The sequence below is a fragment of the Paroedura picta genome, chromosome 2 (assembly GCF_049243985.1).
Source record: "Paroedura picta isolate Pp20150507F chromosome 2, Ppicta_v3.0, whole genome shotgun sequence".
NCBI classification, from domain to species: Eukaryota; Metazoa; Chordata; class Lepidosauria; order Squamata; family Gekkonidae; genus Paroedura; species Paroedura picta.
The window spans coordinates 49358796-49375047 of NC_135370.1; the positions used below are offsets into that span (position 1 = coordinate 49358796).

General features: G+C 44.3%; 1 protein-coding gene across 11 annotated transcripts in view; it reads right to left on the minus strand.

Moving 5' to 3' along the window:
- The window catches only part of LYPD6B (LY6/PLAUR domain containing 6B), a 112977-nt gene that overhangs the window by 96656 nt on the left and 69 nt on the right, over positions 1-16252 (minus strand). For 5 of the 11 annotated variants that reach the window (XR_013228088.1, XR_013228087.1, XR_013228086.1 and 2 more), the window contains exon 1: positions 15901-16039. The exons of 1 other annotated variant lie outside the window; for it this stretch is intronic. The gene's annotated coding sequence lies outside the window, so the exon portion shown is untranslated. Of the gene's footprint in view, positions 1-15433; positions 15572-15900; positions 16221-16252 lie in introns of those variants that run through there. 5 more of the 11 variants (XR_013228089.1, XR_013228084.1, XR_013228083.1 and 2 more) reach the window with 5 other exon arrangements.

Sequence of the window (16252 nt, forward strand, 5' to 3'; positions counted from 1 at the left end):
GTCACTCAACTACCAACCAAACAGAAAAACTCAGCTCAGGACATTCACTGTTGATGCTTCAATATGCAAGCTTCACCTCATATCCAGATAGGAAAGAATCTACTCAGAAGTAAGTATTCAATGGGGCTTAGAATCAGGAAAATAGGGTTGCCAGCTCTAGGTGGGGAAATAACCTGGAGATTTGGGGGTGGAGCCAGGAGTGGGTGGGATTTGGGATGGGGAAGGACCGCAGTGGATTATAATCCTATGGAGTTCACCCTACAAAGCAGCCATGTTCTCCAGGGGAATTGATCCATTTATTCCAGAGATGAGCTATAATTTCAGGGGACAGGCATCTCTACAGGAAGAGCAATAAGATGGCCACCTCAGGGCCAAACAAAATATTTTTGCTTTCCAGCAGTTGGTTTGCTTGGACCCAGCTCAGATTCTCTGCAGCCGCACAGCAGTTCTGGGGAATGGCTTTTTTGGGGGGAAACAGAGGAGAGCCCAGACTGGCTCAGAATGCTGGCAAGAGGGAAGAAGACCTTCTACCTTGACCCCCTAGCCATTCTCCACACCGACACAGAGTTCGGGGCAGGGGACTGTTGTGTTTCTGGCTTTGCTACTTCACATATACAGAATACTCCATGTGGCCCAGCAAAAACAGAGCAACTATTTCCCCCTCCCCAAGACTGTTTCAGTGTAAAAAAGAGCTTGTGAGGGGAGATGGGAGCCTTTAAAAAATAGAGCTTGTTAGGGGAGATGGGAGCCTTTCCCCCCTGAACAGCAGGGTTCTGAGCCCATCTGGGCAGTCCTTTAAGCAAAAGAGCCATTCCCTGCAGCTGCTGTGTGGCTGCTGGGTACTAGAGCTGGCTCCAAGGAATCTGAATTCAGCCATTTAAAAATATGAATGTGACGCTGGGGCCACAGTTACAGAAGACTGCCTTTGCTTTTGCTGTTCAGGACCCCATGGTTCCAAAGAGCAGAATGGGTGGACCGTGCCTCTAGGGCCTCTCATGAAACTTTGTAGATTGAGCCCTCATCAAGCCTGGACAGAATCGATGGAAAAGAATTCTAAGAAAGCAAGTAAATAATTCAACTTAAACAAAAATGACAGACATTATGCTTGGCACATTAGAAGCTACTGGAATAAAATGTCTAGTCTCTTGGTTGTATTAAGCCAAGAGTCACTAAAGGTCTTTATTTATTTATTTGATTTCTATGCCACCCTTCCAGGCTCAGGGTGGTTTCAAAGGGTGTGCATAAATGGTTGTAAATGCTAACTTATTTATGATGGATGTTTTCACCACTCTCCTTAAGATTTCTGTTTTCCTCAGCTTGATATCAGATAATCTTCACAAGATGGTAGCAAAACACCCTGACAGCATCATCTATTTTGAAGGAGGAGTGTGGTTCATGGCTTGCCAATATTGCCGGGGGGGCTTTTTGCTAAAGATATTTTTCCTCGGCTCAAAATGTTTTTCTGGCATTGGCAGAACTCAGTTGTCATTCTGAAAGATTATACCTGTGTTCAGACATATGCTTGTTAACAACTATTTGAACTGTGAACTTCTTATTGCTGGGTTCCCTTAAGAACAACTTGCCAGTTGGCAGATGAATGCAGATTACACCTCTGAAGGACAGTTGTTCGCTCAGGTGTCAAGTTACTCAGGTTCTTGTAAAAAAAAAACCTTTATGCTTCATGTCAGGCAATTTCTGTCTTTGTAGCTCTCACCAGACTTAATCTTGAAACTCATCTCTTGGTTTATATAACTAAGCATCAGTATGTACACATTTAAGTACTGGTTAAGATTATTATTGACTGGGGAAGACACTGGCAAGGCCACCCTGTACTGAGTCTACCAAGAAAACGCTAGAGGGCATCACCCCAAGGGTCAGACATGACTTGGTGCTTGCACAGGGGATACCTTTAAGATTATTACCTCTTTTTCTTGCCTTTGTAACTACTAGCATATGGTGACCTCTATCATACTTCCCCCAGATCCTTGAAAGGAGCTCAGGGCAGCATACATGATTCACTACTCTTCCTTTATCCATTTTGTCCTCTAGACAAGTTGGACGGTCCAGATGAAAGAAAGTGATGGGCCTTGATATGTGTAGTAAAAATACAAAAGTATTGCTACATAAAAATATTAAGATAATAAAACATTGTTAAAAACAATGTATTGATGGGAACAAATAATATGTTATTGTAGGTAGGGAGGAAGGTTTATAACATGTAAAGAAGAAGGGGAAGAAACCTCAAGGAAGTTAGCTACAGGGACAAGGAATCAATACATCTTCTAAAGCAGCGGTCCCCAACCTTCTTGCAGTCGGGGACCGCCTCCGAGGGCGGAAGAGAGCCGGCGGCCCAGCCACCGTAGCTGCATGTAATCGCGCACGTGCAGTTGCCGCGCATGCGTGTTTTCGCCACTAGGTGGCGCTAACTCGCATGCGCAGAGCTGCCGCGTGTGCGTGTTTGTGTCGCTGGCGTGCCGGCGGCCGTGCCTGCCTCTTCCCCCCCTCTCACTGCGGGGGGGGGAGGCAGGCGCGGCCACTGGCGGCCCGGTACCATGGCCTTTGCGGCCCGGTACCAGGCCGCGGCCCGGGGGTTGAGGACCCCTGTTCTAGAGCAGTCCATTAACCCAAGTGATAAGCCATTGATAGACTTATCCTACACGAATCTATCTAATCCCCTTTTAAAGCTGTTTTTTTCCTGTGGCCATCACTATATCCTCTGACAGCAAATACCAATACATATCTCTGTGTAAAGTAGTATTTCTTTTTGTTGTTCCTGAACCTACTGCCCATCAGCTTAATTGATGGTGCCTCAAGTTCTAGTATTTTGGGAGAAGGAGAAAATTTAATCTTCACCAACTCTCTGCACTCCATGTATAATTTTATAAGCCTCGGTCTTGGTTGCCCTCCTCTGTACTTTTTCCAGCTCGGCAATGTCCTTTTTGAGATATTGTGACCAGAATTGTACAAAGTATTCCAAATGAAACCACACCATAGATCTATGCAGGGGCATTACAATCTCAGTCATTTTATTCTCACTCCCCTCCCTAATAATCTCTAACATAGAGTTTGTCTTTTTCACTGCTGTAGCACACTGGGTTGACACATCATCCTTTTTTAAAGTAAGAATATTCTTTTGTAACACAGTAGCCAAAAAACAGGGTAGCAGTTATAGGTAAGTGTTGTCTTCTGTGCAGGCATACATGTGCAGGCTTCTCAACAGAGAGAATAGAGATGACACTCTTCCCCTTGACACATGTTCAGAGCATTCCTGCCAAAGGAACACTGAGAATGAGGACCACCATTTCCCCCCAGTCCTTCCACACTGTCGTGTCCCCCTGAGATGCAGCCAAGCCACAACAAGTGTTCTCAGTGCAGTAGGAGGGAGAGAATGTGTGCTTGGGAACAAATAATATGTTATTGTAGGTAGGGAGGAAGGTTTATAACATGTAAAGAAGAAGGGGAAGAAACCTCAAGGAAGTTAGCTACAGGGACAAGGAATCAATACAAGGAGGGAGAGAATGTGTGCTTGCATGGAAGACAACTAGACAATTAGCAGGTAAGTGCAACATCGTTTTCAGTCTTTTGTGGAGAAGTCCCATCTATTCATGAAGAGATGGGAGTGGAGCTCTAGGTGAACAGGGAGTGCATGACCGTTCTGCCAACATCTGTATCCACATCAACCATGTAATACTGGATAAAGTTGTCCAACGACCAGGTAGTTGCTCTGCGGATTATTCAGTGAGACAACTCTGCAGAAGGCCATGGAAGAGGCCTGAACCCTGTTAGAGTGTGCTCAAAGAGCCAACAGGCAATTGACCCCAGCAGGTCCATAGCACAGTCTGATGGGTCTGCGAGGAGGCTGAAATCCCAGTCCATTCCCCCGAAAAACAAATGAACAAAGAGTGACACTGCTTAATAGGTCTTGTGTGGTGAAGATAATACAAAAAAGCCCTTTTGACATCTAACCTGTGTAATGCCTCTTCTGCTGAAGACACAAATCTGAGGGGAAAAATTTGGGCAAAGAAACAGGCTGTGACAAGTGGAAAGAAGAAACCACCTTAGGGCACAACTCAAAACTAGGCTTAAGCACCACGGTGTTAGGGAAAACCTGGACAAATGGGGGGGTCATCCTTCAGTGCGGCCAGCTTCCCCATGTTCCTTGCAGAGTTAAGTGCCACTAAAAACACACAAGGAAGAAGAGAGACAGGGAACAACTAGAAAGTAGCTGGGGGGGGGATAGCAATACCTGGGACAGGACCAAGGAGAGGGACCCTGCAGTAGCACATGCAGTCTCAGTGGGCAGATGTTACAAAAGCCCTTAAGGAATTGCTTAGATACATGATGGGGGAAAACTGACATAATCGTGGAAAGTCATAATGGCCACCAGGTGCACCTTCACTGAGGAATGTGGCAAACCCGAGCATTGGGAACAGAAACCTCCAATCAGAGCATCCCTACTTCTTACCAGCAGGTAAAAAAGGCCTAGTTAAAGCCTCACCCCCACGAAACCCAGTTATTACTTCCCACCCTTCTCAGCAGAAACTTCCCTGTTTACCTACCTCATTCAAATACTTATTGCCATTATCTACTTGTCACTATGGCAGAAATGGCAGGCAGGAAGTGCCTTCAGTACTTGCCTCACAGCATGCCACCAGAGGCAGTTAGCTGGATTTAGAGCCTACTTTGTGTCTCTGCAAGAGAAGGTAGCTAATAATTTCCAACAACCTTCACCTCTCCCAGTAGCTCCCACCCACCCAGTTCATCCCTTATGCAGAGTGTCCCTCAGCATTTTCAGGGAGGTCATTGGGCTGCAGCAGGAAACGAGAGGTAGGGAATTTTAGTTCTGCTGATGGAACTGCCCTCCATTATCACAAAGTGAACTTTGGATCCAACCTCATTTCCAGATTCTCACGGTATTGTGAAGGAAAGCTCCATTTTCAAGGAAAACCCCAAGGCTATAAAAACATTTCCTACTGTTTATAAAGAGCTTTGGCCACACAACCTGACCTCTGGCACATGGATTTTCTTGCTGTTTCTATAAATCCTCAAAAGCAACAACAGTAATACAGCTTCACCCCACTTGTGTGTGTGTCCCCCACCCGTCCCTTGCCACATAGAATATAGCAGGCGCTTGCCAAAGATCAACACTCCGGGCAGAGCTCGTCTGACATAAGCTGATCGCTGGATTTGCTTCACCTCTAGTAGTTAACATGACATGGATGTGTAGCACAGCAGAGTAATTATTCGGGATGCAGTTCTAGCAAGGCTGTGCTAATGAAAACCATCTGGGAGCCCTCCATCCTCCTCATCCATCACTAAAGACTGCACAGCAGAAGCCGGTCATTGTGATGCATGGAAATCCCAGCCTGATTAAAGGAACAGCTAGGCATCCTTGGACATTTGTGGTTTTAAAGTACTGATTGGATATTTGCTTGTCAGGAATACTACAGCTGCTGTTTCTCTGTTGGCAAGCAAGCTGGACTAGAGGACCCTATTGGCTCTGAGATTAAATAAACAAATGTGTCCAAGACACATGATTCATTCGCCCTTTAACCATGGTCCAGTGTTAGGACTCTTGGTAACCTTTACTATCAAATAGTAATTTGATGGCAATTAAAGCTACTGGCAATTATTATTATTTTATTTCTTGCATTTATTCCCCGCCGCTATCAGCAAAACCATCTTTCAGCAGGTTATGCAACAAAGATTTTTTAAAAAGCCAATAGCTTTTAAAATCAAATAGCTGGTAGACCTTCCTGGCAGAAGTGGCCAGGTCCTATTCTGATGTAAATACTAAGGACTTATGATAGGGACAATTTCCGCATGAGGGGCTAAAATGCGAGTGGCCTCCTGCTTGCAAACACAGGATGGTAAACCTCGTGTTTGCTGTCCTCCTCACGAGACCCCTCCTGCGTTTTCCCTCTGCCCTGTCACAGCTTTTTTGCCTCCCAACGAGGCTGCAAGGGAAAAGCAAGCCACCAGTCACAGCACAGCATTCTCTTGTGGACTGAAACTTTCTTCCCCACCAAGCCCCGAAATTAATTTTTTTTAAAGTCACTTTCATGTTGCTACACGGTAATGCCACAACACAGATGCATTTTTAATAAAAATCAGCACTTCTGTGTTGCTATGGAGAAATTCTACAACAATACAGCATCCCCCCCCCTTTTGGGGGGGAATTCATGTTCTTTTGGACTTTATTTATTTCCAGGTAGTATTACTGTATTTTAGGATGTTTTAAATTCTGGTTTTAATAGATGTATCACAGCATCTTATACTGGTCTATGACCATAATAAAGAGTCTGTCTTTCTGTCTGGGTAGATTTCTTAGACACTCCACATAATAACTGGAGTCCAAAGAGTCATTGTGTGTAAACGGTTCGCTTAAAAACAAAGCGCACACACGGCTGAATGATCAGGAGAAAGTTGCTAGATCACCCCCCCCCTTTCCACTTTCATTCCCCAGCTCCAAAAAACACAAACAGGTCTGTGTTTTGCCTGCCTGATCCCAAAACACCCATGGATGCTTTAGAGAAGATTTTATTTTACCTTTGACAATGTAGCTTTGTGGTACGGACCATGGCATTTAAAAAAAATAAATACTTGGAGCAGGAAATGGAGAGGCAAGGGCAGGACAATGCTGCAGAGACTATCACACCCTTCCCCCTCCATATAGGCTTGCCTCTGGTTGCCCACTGATGGGATGTGAGATAAAAAGTGGCAAATCCACTTTTGCGATTTCCCTCAACCCAAGGCAAATCTGGGCCAAACTCAAGCCAGCCTTCGGATGCAGACAACGTCAGGTGTAGGGAGCTCTAAAGCCTGACAGCAACCAGAAGCTGCCCAGGGGCAAATTCCTCATGTGGAAATGGTCAGGGTATTTCCCTTCATTTAGTCTTTATTTTTGCATGACCTTATTAGACATTGGCTTTTACACAACACAGAACACTATTTTTTTTAATGTCCAACATAACCAGTAGCAGAGTCTATAACATAATTGAATCAAGTCCTAAGGCTGTAAGAAAGGTGCCCTCCATGCAGGTTTGGGCTCCTGACTGGCTGAAAAGGATTTGGATAATTGAACAGTCAAATATTGTTTAGGTATCCTAATGCAGGGGTAGTCAACCTGTGGTCCTCCAGATGTTCATGGACTACAATTCCCATGAGCCCCTGCCATCAAATGTCAAAGGTAAAATAAACATCTGGAGGATCACAGGTTGACTACCCCTGTCCTAAAGCATTAACTGCTTTAGAATTATAAAAGGGAAACTTTACAGTGCAACTCTATTCAGAGTTACATTCTCTTAAGACATTAATGGCCACAGAAGGGTCTGACTGCTTAGAACCGCAGCGCTAATCACTAACAGCTCTGAGATTTCTGCTAAATGCAAAACAAATTATTGTTACAAAACAATTTAACTTTTTACAAATAATGTAAGGTTGTTTAAAAAAAAAACAGCAATGCTATTTACATTTTCTTTAAGTATACCGGTTCACTGTTCTTCTCTTTAGCCTGGAACATCAAAATTAACCTGTAGTTATGGCTTTATAAAAATTGAATTAAAACGGAAATAAAGGTAACGACTTTTTAAAAACAACAGTTTTTAAATTCAGTGGTTGCTAACCAATGTCCCCCTACTGAAATACAAAGGATTCTCGGTTTTGTGAAATATGGATTCCATACAAGTCCAAACAATCCAATATGTACCAAGAAAGATCTAAGTGCCGCTTCACTGGTATCATTTTTTGGCAAAAATCCTAAATATTTTTGGCAATGGATCTACCCAGGAAAACTTCTGGTATATAGTGCTTCGGGATATAACGCAGCAGGTTCATCCCACCCCTATCATGGTCCCAGTGTCTGCATGTATAGCCGTAACCCAGCAGACATTGCTGACCAGCTCAGGACCAGAGTTCTTGAAGGCCCACCTCCTCCCCTATAGTCCAGTTAGCCTGTTAAGAGTCATGCTCTATGTGTCCCCACCAACAAAGAAGAGGCAGAACAAACTAGGAATTCCCCCACCTTTTAGTTGGCTCTGTAGCTTTTGTAACAATTTTATACGTCTTTTACACAGCAATCTTTTTTTTCGGGGGCGGGGGGTTTATCCGTTCATAGATTGGGGTGCTTTTACCCCAGTGTGTGTTTTAGTATCATGTTTTTAAACTATTGTTTTAGTTTACATTTTTAATTTTTTAAATCCTTTATTACTAGCAACCTCTAATAAGTTTTTATTTCTTGTTTTAGCATAGGGCTAGTGCATAACGCAGCCAGGAGAGCCTAAGATTGTCTGGCAAGAGATGCTCGGATGCACTGCTTGCCTCCATGTAAGAACCTTGGCATTCCTAGGAGACCCTTCCAAATGTGAGACAGAGCCGACCCTGCTTAACTTCTAAGATCCGATGGGACAGGGCTTGCCTCGGCCATCCAGTAAGTCTCTGGCAAGGTTGTCAGTTCCCTTGGAGAAGGTCTACTTTGGAGGGTAGGCTCTATGGCATTACCTTCCTGCTTGGGTCCCTTCCCTCTCTCCACCCCCAAATCTCCAGGCAGAGATACCAGCCTCCCAATGGGACCTGGGGATCCCCTAACATTACAGCTAATCTCAGTCCCCTTGGGGAAAAGGCCTGCTTTGGAGGGTGCGCTCCATAGCATTATACCACACTGAGGTTCCTGTCCGCTCCAGGCTCTACCCCCATATGTACAGGAGTTTCCCAACCTGGGTTTGACAGCCCTGCCACCCATCCCTGCCAATGGTTTGGGGAGGGAATCTGGCAACCCCATCTCTAGAGAGGCAGCATGCAATCCTAAAACAAACAAAAAGCATATCCCTCCCTTTCCCCAGTAGTGGGTCTATATTGATGATGTGAGACCACTACAAGGTGGGGAAAGTGCACACAAGGTCTCCCGTTCTGCACCACCACCAGCTATATGGAGTAGCTGTGCACATGTTCCGTAGATGAGGAAGAGGAAAAAGGAGCCAAGCTCTCTTACACATGATACAGATCCCTCTGCCAGCTTGGTGCAGCCGTTAAGACCTGCGGCCTCTAATCTGGAGAACTGGGTTTGATTCCCCGTTCCTTCACATGCAGCCAGGTGGGTGACTCAAGGTCAATCACTATTCTCTTACGGATGTTCTCGCAGAACAGTTTTGTTAGAGCTCTCTCAGCCCTGCCTTCCTTACAAGGTGTTTGTTGTGGACAGAAAGAAAGAGAGAGGTGTTTGTAAGCCACTTTGGAACTCCTTCGTAGTGAAGGGTAGTAAAAAGTGAAGTATAAAAAAACCAACTCCTCCTCCTCCTCTATGCCAATAGTAGAATGGATCAAGCCCCAAGTCCTTTTCCATAACTAACTTCCCAGTGTTCACAAGTTGTTACTTTTAATCTTTCTCCTTTGACTTTTGATCCATTCCATGTATAAGTGTGAAAAGAAGCTTCACAGGAAACCAGCTAGGTTTAGCTATATCTCATACATCACAGAATTCAGGAAAATAAAAGTTGATGGCTATTTACATATTAACTTTATAGACTACCTTTCTTACTGAGACTCAAGATGTAAAGCAATGTAATCAAATAGCATGGAACATCTGATGAGCAATGTAATAGCACTAAGATTACAAAAATTAGAAACAATGTACAACAATATTAGTTAGAAGAAGCCACAATGCAGGAAATGTTATTACAAAAGTAGAAAGCAATGCAGTCAGAACAGGATAATACAATAATGTAATATGCCATACACAGTAGCATGTAACCCTGTTCCTTTTATCTTGTTATTTTGATGCCATCCCATTTTTGTTCTACTATTATATCTTTATAAAAATGCCCTCCACAACAATTCAGTTTGACACAGCCTGTTCCTACTCAGTTTTGTTGTTGTTGTTGGGGGGGGGGGAGAATAATAACATGCTATTTGCTTGACAGACAGTATAATGGCTGTATAGCTTCCTTGTGCTGCAACGAATACAGCTAGAATGTTAAAAAAGCTGGGGTACATGGTTAATTTTTAAAAAGTATGGATGTACAATGTTCCCATTGCATTCATTTAACAATATATGTTAACCATACAATCATGTCTTGTTCTTGATATACCTGTTCTCATAACTTCTTTATCATTGTATTAATGCTTGGTTGCAGTATTTATATAGAATAGAGTTGGAAGGGACCTCCTGGGTCATCTAGTCCAGGGGTAGTCCAGCGTTTGCTGGCAGGGGCTCATGGGAATTGTAGTCCATGAACTTCTGGAGGACCACAGGTTGACTACCCCTGATCTAATCCAACCCCCTGCATTATGCAGGACACTCACACCCCAATCACTCATCTACTGTAACCTGCCACCCCCTTAAGCCTTCACAGAATCAGCCTCTCCATCAGATGGCTATCTATCCTCTGTTTAAAAATTTCCAAAGAAGGAGAATTCACCACCTCCCGAGGAAGCCTGTTACACTGAGAAACTGTTCTATAAGGAACTTCTTCTAGATGTTTAGACAGAATTTCTTTTGAATTAATTTCATCCCATTGGTTCTGGTAGGTCTCTCTGGGGCAAGAGAGAACAACTCTGCTCCATCCTCTATATGGCAGCCTTTTAAATACTTGAAGATAGGCTTCTTTACAGTGTAGTCTACTTCGGGTGGTTTAAGAATACAGGTAGGGATCACATGGGTATCCACTACTGACAGTGTAGAGGTTTGGGTTTCTTTCCAAAGTAGCAGGAGATGCATTAAAATTTTAGAAATATAGAGTATAAGCCAAAGCAGGTAAGTCCAATAGGTAAGTCAGAAGTAAGTCAGAAGTAAGTCCAATATTATTCAACAGCGCTTACTCCAAGGAAAATGTCTTTAGGACTGCAAAACTAGAAAGGAATCCTAAACAGGTGGACTTATAATGCTAGTCATGCTTATTCACTGGTGAAATCCTAAAAATACTTTTCTGGGAGAAAGCATCATTGAATGAAACAGGACTACTTCTGAGCAGGCGTACTTAGATTTGCTCCTTTAGTTTTCTGTCTATATAGGAATTAGGGTGTCAAAACTCAATCCAGCTGCATGACCAAAGGACCTTCATTGTATACATGTCCAGGAGATACTACAACAATAATTTTGGGTACATTGTTTCATCTGAATTCTATGCTGAATCATGAAATCCATCTCAATCAGACACTAAAAGGTGAAAAAATAATCCCTGCCAATCATTCCAGAAAGTTTCCTGAAAAGACGCAGGGTCAGAATAAGACAACAAAAAAGCTCCACAATTTTTTTAAAAGCCTGATAGAATTGTAGGTCTTTATTTAACAGACCCAACTGACATTATGGGAACGTGGAGTGTAACACACAGTGTTACATAAATGATCATTAATATGAATTATATACTGATTTACAAGGACTACATGGAAGTTAAAGTCATACTCTGTGTCTACTTCCGATAAAATCAGGATCCAAAGAGCTACCAACCTTAGGCACATCCCAAACCTTCCATGCACCTTGAAAAACATTTCACTGTTTTCTCTTGAACAGCTGATTATTTCATTCTGCCCATGTTGTGCTAATTACTTTTAAAAAAAAATTCCCATCAATTTCAAAAAAGGATTTTTCAATATGGTATAAAGCAGGGAGGCCAAACTTTGAAAAGCAGTTCTAAAAACTATCAGGGCATGTAGAAACACGGAACACTGTCGTTTGGCTTCCAGCCAGGAAACCTGTATCGCTTAAACCAGAATAAAAGCATGTCTCTGTATAATAAGAAATTTTCAGAACGAATATTTCTGTAGTAAGCAGATGTTTCAAATCCTTCTCCACAAGTCCAGACGTTAGCTAGATAATTCATCCTACTTCATGGAGAGCTTGCCCTGAGGAGTTTTTCTTCATTTGTTTCAAAAATTTAGTGATTCAGTTCATTATCATGAGTCCCTCTCAAATATGGATAGCCAATTCCTACCTTCCCAAAGCTGGATTCTGAATGAAAGCCCTTTCAATATTTTTCACTCTCCCTCTCAAGGGGAATGTTAACATTTCCTTTTCATTGACCCAGAAGATTTACTTTTAATCCGTCACTCTGAAGTAACTTCTGTCTTGATTTATGCGTAACAGATGCTACTGTGGTACCTATTAAAAATGCTGAAGTGTGGTGGAGCGACTAACCGATAGACATCTGGAAGGGAGATTATTTCAGAAACGCAAATGCCTTGAATGCACTGAATAAAATGAGGTCACAGGAATTCTAGGAACCACTACAGGAATTCTAGGAGCCACTGCAAATCACTACTAGTCTCAATATTTTGCCTCTTGTAACAGTATGAGTTACACCATCTTAAGGGAAGATATGCTGGGACAGGCAGGTCCTAGATAAGGATCAGTTTGGTACTATGACCAACTTTTCCAGTGATTAATCTTATTTATTTACTGTATTTTATATCACTTGTCCCTCAATGCTTGGGGTCGTAAGCAAGCATTATAACATAATACGTAAGCAGTTAAATCAACTGTATTAAGACTGAACAAATTCAGATAACCTTATCCAACGCTTCACTAGGAACCCATGAAAACAACAGAAAGAGGCCACCTCAATCTTTAGAATTGCCCCTGGGTCAGGATTTCCCTCTTCAAGGAGGAAACTGTACACATGAGGCATGATCAGCGAGACTCCTATGCTCCATTCTCGCATAACAAGCACACAGTGAGACAAACTACAGAGCAAAAACTTGTCTTTAGATCTTGAAAGGGCTGAGGGTTTCAGACGGCAGAAAAGCACTAGGCTCCTGTCATTTAGGATTACAGATATAATAACCAGCACTTTCCGTGTCAAGCTGAGACACTAAGATAACCAGAATGTTTGGATTAGCAAACCTGTATCCCCTGCAGTTGGCACATTCTGATTCAACTGAAGCCTCTGCACAGTCTCCAAGGGCAGCCCTGCATTGCAGTTATCAATCTATGAAGTTAGCAAGCCAGGAACAACCATCACAAGATCTCTGCTGTTTAGGAAAAGTGCGTGGCCATCCTGTCAGGTGGAACTGATAAAAAGCAGCCTTGCCCACAAAAGCCACCAGACCCTACAGAAACACTACAGGGTCCAGGAAAATTAACAGGCTGCAAACCTGCTCCTTTAGGCAAAGGCACTTACCAAGGAATGTATTGGCACATGTCCAAATTACAGACCTGAGTCCATGTTGTACCAATCATGATCTCAGTTTGGACATAAGACAGTTGCCAGAGCCGCTGCCCTTTTTCCTCTGAAACAATTTGTCAGTTTGCCTAACCTTTTTCGTCAGCTGTGGCTACAGTGTTAAACGATCCTATAGTAAATTCAGGTGGGCAGCTGTGTTGTTCTGAAGCAACAGAACAAAGTTTGAGTCCAGTGGCAACTTCAAGACCAACAAAGTTTAATTCTGGGTGTAAGCTTCTGTGTGCATGCAGTGAAACAAGATTTCCTCAACCATTACATAAAGGTGTGGGGGTGATAGTAGCCAGGAAGAGATAATTAGAGTCAAGATGTATAAGTAACTGATCTACCATAGCTAAGACTGGACTAAAACAGTTGCTAAGATCGGTAAGGAGCAGCAAATTAGATAATAAAAGAGTTAATAAAAAGATCTGAGAACTAAGTTGTAGTCCAGTGGCACCTTTAACACCAACAGCATTTAATTCTGGGTATTCTGTGGTAATACCCAGGCACTGAATTTGAGATTTGCTTTGGGCTCATAATGCTTGCGGACACCTACCTGGGCAGAGTTCAGTTTATGGCAAAGATAACAATCTTGCCTCTGTGCCAGGAAAGGATGCCACTGGGAGCTGGCATGGGGAGTTTCAAAACCACAGCTGCTATGAGCTTTGAAAGTTGTATGGAATGCACAAAAAATAAATGGAAGTCACCAATTTTGGTGCCTAATAAAATCAGAGTTCCCAGTTGCACCTTTAAGACCAACAGATTTATTCAAGGCATGAGCTTTCGAGTGCAAGCATTCTTAGTGCTTGCACTCAAAAGCTCATACCTTGAATAAATCTTTGTAATTATTTACTTTTGCTACTCAGCACTTGTGTTTAAGAGAGTGTGCGTGCAAAAAAAGCTTATGCCCTGAATAAAACTCTGTCCGTTCTTAATCATGCCACCGGACTCAAACTTTGCTCTACAGTAACTCACCAGTTATGGATGAAAACTGTAGCCCAATAGCTGGGAAAAGGTGGCCATGAGAAGAACATAGCAAGAAAGTACAGGAATGTTAGCAAGGCTTGAAGCAAACAGGCTTCTTTGTGAAGTGAGGTTCACCTTGTTTGGTGAAGCAAAACCAGAAGTTAAACTTAAAATCCTCAGTTCTGTTCACACACATGCTGCATTCATAGGAATTCAATGTTAGCAGTTTTTTAAAAAATACCATGTCTGATTTTGTAACTGTAATCAATGAACATCCTTGTAAGTTGTATCAGGTGCATCTAATTCAACTTTAATACACAAGCTTGATATCAAGTCTATTCCACATTCCCCTGTCTCACAAAGAAAAAATCTGTATAAAGTTACTGTTCTCATGCCTAAGCATCTTAGAGGAACTAAAACAAGAAAAGGCATACTAAAACAGATTTAGGACATAAATAAGAGCTAGTGTTTTAACTACACAATGGAGTCCCAAAGCAACTTACAAAAGCCTTTCCCTTCCTCTCCCCACAACAGACACCATGAGAAGTAGTTGGGGCTGAGAGAGCTCTAACAGAACTGCTCTACAAGAAATTCTAAAAGAACTGTGATTGGCCCAAGGTCACCCAGCTGGTTGTATGCAGAGGAGAGGGGAATTAAACCTGGTTCTCCAGATTGGAGTCTGCAACTTTTTAACCACTATACAATACTGGCTATCAATACAAAGGTATAAAGAGGAAAAACAAAACAAAAGTAGAGCAATCTTGAAGCAAGAAGAAATAGTTTGTGATGGAACATGAGGGCACACAACAAACACCTGTAGACTGAGGATGGAGAACAAGAGCTGATTTTTTGTACCTGGCTTTTTACTACCTGAAAGAGTCTCCAAGCAGGTTGCCTACCCTTTTCCTCTCCCCTGTGAGTTAGATGGGACTGAGAGCTCTGAGAGAACTGCAAGTCAACCTGGGTCATCCAGCTGGGTGTATGTGGAGGAGAGGAGACTTAAACCTGGATTGCCAGATTAGAGTCCCCCCCCCCTCTTAACCACTACACAGGCTGGCTACCAATAAAACAGGAGAAGAACATAACCAAAGGGGACCAGGCAGGAAAACTCCACGATGGAATTTGAAGGCAACTCAGCACACATCTGTAGACTGAGGATGGATACGAAAAAAAGGAGAGCTGGGTTTTTGTACCCCACTTTTTACTACCCGAAGGAGTCTCCAAGCGGCTTACAATCGCCTTCCCTTTCTCTCCCCCTAACAGACACCCTGTGAAAGAGGTGGGGCTGGAGAGAGCCCTGATAGAAAGGTCACCTGGCAGGCTGCATGTGGAGAAGTGGGGCACCAAACCCGGTTCTCCAGATTAGCGGCTGCCGCTCTTCGCTGCCCCGCCACGCGGCTCCCGGGGCAGCGACGGCAACCAGCGCCATCCCCTCCTCCCGTCACCGCCTGCAAGCGGTGACGCCGCCGGGGCAGCCCGTCGGAAGGCAACCCGCGGCCGGTCTGCTCGCTACAGTTTCGACCAGCGAGAGCGACGCCGCCTCAGGCCCCACCCTCGGCTCCCTCGAGCTCAGTTGTCTGCCCACGCCCCGCACGGCACAGCCTACGGGACGGGGATGCTGCTGCGCCTGCTGCGTTAGAAGAAACGGCGCCTGCAAGCCAAGGGGCCGGGGGCGCCTTCCAAGGCCGCCCTTCGCCACGTCTCTCCCGGCCAGCAGGCGGGGCCGCGCAAACGCCCCCCGCTTTAGACGGCGCCCTCCCCTGCGCCCCGCGGCACTCACCCGGCGCCTCGGTCGTGGCCGGCCGCTCCGGCAGCCGCGATCCCGCCCTTCTGGAGAACTTCCGCGGCGGACGGAGCTGCTGAAGACCCCGCGACGGGAGCGAGTGAGGCGGGGGAGAACGGGGCAGCCACCGACTGCGCCCACACCGCCAGGGGAGGAGGGGCTTTACCTGCCTGGGCGGTTCTGGCGACAGCGCCAGGTGGGCGAGTCGCGCGCAAAAGTCCTTTCGCCTCAGGGAAGGACCGGGCAGGGAGGGGGCGGCAGAGCGCGCACGCAGTTGCCAGTTTATTCCGCATGGGAATAAATGCTCTTTCCCGCCCAAATAAGGGACGCCAGCGAGAGAGACCCGCCG